At 42.0% G+C, this 6104-nt stretch overlaps 1 pseudogene; it reads right to left on the bottom strand.

The window, feature by feature from the left end:
* Nucleotides 1-3373: 3373 nt before the first annotated feature.
* Nucleotides 3374-5912, bottom strand: LOC101565403 (annotated as a pseudogene).
* Between the last annotated feature and the right edge of the window lie 192 nt (nucleotides 5913-6104).

Raw genomic sequence — 6104 nt, 5'->3', positions numbered from 1 at the left:
TGGCTTCTCACCAGGAGTCACTCTCCCACAGCTGGTCTCTGGTCATAAATATACAGACTGAGTGCACTGAAATCCTCCTAGTGATTTGTGAAAACCCTTTAATTAACGAAGACTCATCTTTCTATAGAGACAAAGACATTCAAGGAGTTTCAAGTTTAACCTTTGCTCCATGTGATAAAGAGAACTATAAAGGGAAATACACAGACATAGCCTCCTCCCAGTGGCTGAGGATTATTAATCAACCCGGAAAAGATGACACGGACCATATACCTGAACACTGTTATGCAGCACCCATGGCAGCAGAGAGACAGGGGCCACAGCAGTGCCCAGGAGATAGAGTAGCTAGGGAGGCCATGCGGCAGAGGGACTGGCAGCTTAGAAACCTCCAAGAGAGACCGCGCTCTTTGCTTCACTATGAAATCTACGAAGTTGCCAATGGTAGCAGCAGAGAAGTTCCCTCAGATGAGTTCATGCACATCAAAAGCATTGGCAAAAACTCTCACTAAAAGGAATGAGTATAGAAAGAGGAGGTGAGAAGAAACAGCGGAGATTGGTGGTTGCTACACGGGAGAAAGAACAGGAGAGAAAAGGTTCATGGGCAAATATTACTTTGAAGGGATGACAATGCTTTGGAGCTAGAGAAGAGTGGTTGTACCACAACGTGAATATGCAGAAGGCCACAGAAGTATTTGCTTTAAAATGATTCACTTCAAAATTTCAATTATACTTTTATAGCCTACAAATTTCACCTTGGTAGATTATTTATTTATTCATTCATTTATTCTTAATTTATTCTTTTAATACAGGGTCTCTCTAGGCAGCGCAGACTTGTAGTGATCCTCCTGTCTCAGCCTCCTCAGCACTGCGATTACAGTACCACCATGCTGGGGATCAGCTGCCTGCACAGTGTGCAGGGGGTTCCAGGGCTGGTATAGCGTATGTGGTACTGGGCTTCAAACCTGGGTCCTCATGCTTGCCAGGCAGGTGCTTATGCCACTGAGCTATCGCCCCAGCCCAGTATATTTTTTAAATATATAAAGAGGAAGCAGAGAGAAGCTCTCCTGTAACCGTGTGTGACAACCCAAGTCTTAAACCCAGCTGTGGGATGATTCTTTGATAAAAACTGCAGACTTTGAAACGCCATGGATAATGAAAGCTCAATAAACTGAGTTTTGATATTTCTCAAGCAGACCCAGGAATGGATGCCCTGGATGCATGAACTTCATAACATTTAATATATTATGTTTCCACTCTCATGTTTATGTTGAAATCCTTAGATGTTGTAACAACATAAATAATGATTAGTGTATAATGAATAGCACTTCAAGAATATTCTAAAAGGACCCCTTTTGTGTATTTTTCTTATGTTTCTGGTCTCTTTCTGACAGATAAGCAATGATTTCACTTAGGTTTCTCCATCTTCAAAATCTGATTTAAAAAAACATAAGCAGTATTCCGAAATCACTAGCAAATAGTTCCATTAGTTTTGGAGACGGCTTGGATAATATCCTGAGACTCAGGGATCTATGTGTCTTCGATGACACACTAGTATAGCTTTAGCACATAGAACAGTAATTTAGCATGCAGAGTTTAAACATTTTGAAAACATGTTATGTGAACATAGGAAATAGTTTCTCTCAATGACAGTGTCATGGTTCATTCTGGACCCAGATTTCAAAGGCTCCCTGTAAGCAAAGCTTGAGGAAATTCCTCTTCTAGGATACAGCTTTCCTAGTGAAAAGGAAATGACACATTTCCTTATTTATATTCCTATATGAATAGGAATTTCTCAATTTCCTGCATCATAAGCTCCATAGACACACACAGTGTCCTAACGTTTATGGGGAATCCAATTGTTCTCAAAGGAAATGGACTTCAACAGCTCACAGCCTCAGAAAGATTATGGAGAGTATATTTAAGGTTATCTAGATGATTTTGGTGAATTTCTTTTTAATTTTATCTATCAAATATAAAATTAGGGTTGCAGTGTAGTCCCTCCAAACTGAAAAAAAATATTTATTTATTTATTTATTTGTGTTTTCTTTAGGGAAGGATTTACAGGGTGTTCAGGGTCTTACTACTAGACTGGACTCAGAGTGATCCACCTTTTTACAGCCTCCTGAGAGCTGGAATTACAGGCATGCACCACCACACCCAGTCTCAATTGCTGTCTCAGGGCCCCTGGGTGAAGGGTGGCATGGCAGGCCAGGGGATCGAACCCTTGGCCCCTGCACCTGCTGGCAGGCACTTTAATCCACTGAGCTATTTGGTGGGCCCAAAACTGAAAAATTCTAAGAAACAGTTAGCTAATGTCAATAACAGTTCTTGAAGCACTGTGTATGCAGACTCCATTCTGCTCCATACAACTGTAAATCATTCCTTGTCACTTGAAGGAAGTACTCCACTTCAGAGCAACTGAAGTTGACATTATTGAACTGTTCTTATTTTAACTACCATTGGGGTCAGCCCCCAAATGGGAATCTTAGAAGCATTTCTTAAGTGCCTTCATATCAGAATGATCATTGATAATGTGAATGAAGAAATTATTTTCACCAGGACACCATACAAAAGAGGCTGCTGGAGTTCTCCCTCCAAAGGATGAAGCAAGTGATTTGTCACACTGACTAAATGAAATCATTACATGCAAAATAAATCCTACATAAAGTGTCAAAGCAAAATAAACAAAAGAAAAAACACTGGGTGCTTTAGAGACCCTTTTGGGCTTCTTCTCTGGCTTGGGAAAGGTGTTTTGGTTAGTGAATCAATGCTAAGCCCTTCAGCATTCCAGGCGCATACCAAAGGTGACCAGCAGCAGGAGTTCGTGGTCTATCCGTCTAGCATTCTATGCTGTATCATTTTGAGTCCATAGCATATTGCTCATCATTGAGAATCATGGTTTGAAATAATTATGTCAACTACAGAAAAGAGCAACAATGAGATTGGCAGATATTTCTAGTAGGTATGAGTATAACTGTACTCTATTTGTCTTATAAGTCCAGGTGAAAATTAGTACAAACAATAAAATAAAAAGAATGCTAAGTTTGATGAGGTCAGGGATAACCTTAGATTCTTACTGCCTTTCTAAGCTTTCCCTAGATTCAAGCTGACTTTGTCCCTAAGTTATGTAGCTTGCTCCCCCTAAGCATTTATTACTGTCATCTTGATACATCTGGTAGTCCAGCCCCTTCTTCATCTTTCCAGAAGCTTTGTATGAAGTTTGGTGAGAAAGACATTGTACTTGACTGACTTTTCCATGATGATGATGATGATGATGATGATGATGATGATGATGATGATGATAATAATAATAATAATAATAATAATAATATTATCATTATTTTGGTGGAACCAGGGATTGAACTCAGTCCCTTGTGCTTGCCTGGGAAGCTCTGGCAGCTGCACCTGTCCACACTGAGTTCTGGAAATCCACACTTCTACTGACCAGTATGTTGGGCCCACATTTTCTTGGGCCAAATGACCTGATTTGGTCAACGGTGTTCCCTGTTTGGTGTTGCTCCAGTTTTCCTTTGAATTATCACATTTTCTCTTGGGTCTTCTGATGAATCATCTAAATATTTTTGCCCTCGTCCAAGAAGAATGTGAAATCACTGTTTTCTTACCGAATCTGAGCGACTTCTTTTGGAAGGGGCATGGCTCGGACACTGAGTGTAGCGAGTTTGTTGGCGGTTGTCATGGTTCTCAGCCCGTCAGAGTCGACCTGGACCCCTTCAGGGATTTTGCACTGATTGCCTCTTATTTGGTGTAGGACTGCGACTTTCTGTTGTATGCCCATGTCTTCACTGACCACGTCAACTTCTGGGGGTTGTGTGATTGTTTCTCTGAATGGAATAATGGATTCTGATACACTGATACGAATCTTTGCAAACTTTTCTTTTAAGTCATCCAAGCATTGCTGAAGGCGAACTTTCCCCCGCTGTGACCAAAACATACTAGCCTGTTTCCTGAATTAAAATCTGGACACAGAGATGAGCTTGTTTCAACAACTTCATTCTTTTCACAAGCTGAAGCATTTCACTTGGGGGTTTCAGCTCAACAGCAACTGTCAGAGTAGGGGTGGCTTCCAAACTGAGGGGTACAAAAGACAGGCAGGATGGCAGGCTACACAGAGTGGCAGATTTCTGCACAAATTCCAGAAGGCCTCCTATACCTACCATGTTTCCTGAAGGCACCTCCTCCATCTCTTCCAGTTCCCTTCCCATCATCAGATACAAGTTTTCCAAGGTACAGCATGCCATGTGGGGCACAATAGGGAGGTCATGAGGGGAAGCTGGGAAGCCTGATGGCACCCATTGTAAAAATTCAACAGGACTGTACTTGGGCCCCGAGACAAAAATTTTCCTTACTCTTCAAGCTATACCACTAAACACATGAGCAAATGCAATGAAGGACTCCTGGCTGTCTTCTTCCTGGGGTTCAGGGTTAGGGGCCACACTCTCCACCTGCTGTCCATCATCTGTCCATCATCTCTTGGCTCTTCTTGTAGACTTGTTCCCAGGATGCCCCCATGCTGGATGGACTCCTCAGGGCCCTGCCTCTGCACTTCTGCCAGCTTTCCACATGGCTGTCATGCACGCTCTCGTCTCTGAGCAGTTGCATCTTGAGTGAGAGACCTTGGCTTATTCTGAGGCAAGGCCTTAGCATCAACTGCAAGCATTTTTGGAAAGAAAATAACTGAAGCACTATCTTCACTTCTACATTTCATAAAAGTTGCTTTCAAGGCTAGAGTTTCAGGAGGAAGAGAGTTGAATGTTGGCAATCCTGCACGCAACAGCTTCTCCCCCACTCAGATGCAATGTCTAGGGGACAGGGCAGGTCCTGGTGCACCATGGGAAGAACAGCGTGAGAGATGGGCAGGCCCTGGCCACAAATGGCATGGATCTGAACCTTAAGGTCTACATGCTGGGTCTCTCAGACTCCGATCTTTAATCCTAAAGAAGTCAGTATTTTCTCAATTTTTTATTTGTCCTTTTTCAAGATAGCATCATACAAGCTTCATATATTTTCCAGGATCAACTGTACAAAGGTTTCTTTCCTTTGGCCTGATTGCCCTTCATAATCTTCTTAGCCTTATATTACATAAATATTATTCATATAATAATCTCCCCACAGAGTTTTCAAAAGAATTTCCTTTTTGATACAAATTTTTTGACTATCGATTTTCACGAAGTGCTCAATTCCAAAGCCCCAGCTGTCTACAGCACTGGTAAACAACACATTCCCCTGCTCTGGAGAGAAGTAGAGGTGAGAGTCATCTGTGTCCTCCAAGCCAGTGCTCCAGGCATACACCTGCTCTCCTGGTTCAGAATTCAGATTTACCTGGGACTCACTTTCTTTCTCTGCTCTTTCTTCTAGGACTTTAGAAGAAAAAGGGTTCCCATCAGTGTGTTAATCTGTTTCAAAATATTATTGAGGTGAGAATAAGCCTCCCATGGGATGAATTTTATTTCCACTATCAAATGATCTATCTTACTAATCACTAAAACAGGACGTATGTTTTCGAGCCGTGTGTGTCACAGAACTGCCTGTGTCTGTGGACAGACCCCTTCTGCAGCATCTGCCACAAGGATGTACCTATCGCAGGTGCGAACAGCTGTTGACACTTCCAAGGAGAAGTCCATATATGAGCTTAATGAGGTACACCCAGTTATCTTTCGTGTGCTGTAGTGAAATGGCAGTGGATTTCATAGTGATGCCCTGGATCTGCTCAGCTTCTTGGTTCTCCATTTACCTTAACCCACCTGTGAGATGGCTGGAGACGATCCCATTATTGGCTGGGAGACAATCAGCAGGTGCAGTTTTCCATAGTCAATGTGACCCAAAACACAGATGTTCCTGAGGTTGGCAGTGTTCTTCTGGAGTGCAATCATCTTATCCAAACTGTTGAGCACCATGGTTACTCACTCCTGGGACTCCCAGCAGCCACAGCATACCAGTCTCCCCAGTTCCCAAATTTTTAAAAATTTCTCCAAGAGATCTCATTTTCTTTTTCTTTCTTTCTTTCTTTCTTTCTTTCTTTCTTTCTTTCTTTCTTTCTTTCTTTCTTTCTTTCTTTCTTTCTTCTTTCTTTCTTTCTTTCTTTCTTT

Source organism: Octodon degus, unplaced genomic scaffold (genome assembly GCF_000260255.1).
Source record: "Octodon degus isolate 3935 unplaced genomic scaffold, OctDeg1.0 scaffold00095, whole genome shotgun sequence".
NCBI classification, from domain to species: domain Eukaryota; kingdom Metazoa; phylum Chordata; class Mammalia; order Rodentia; family Octodontidae; genus Octodon; species Octodon degus.
Note: the sequence above shows the minus strand (reverse complement) of the source record. Positions and strands in the feature narration are given on the sequence as shown.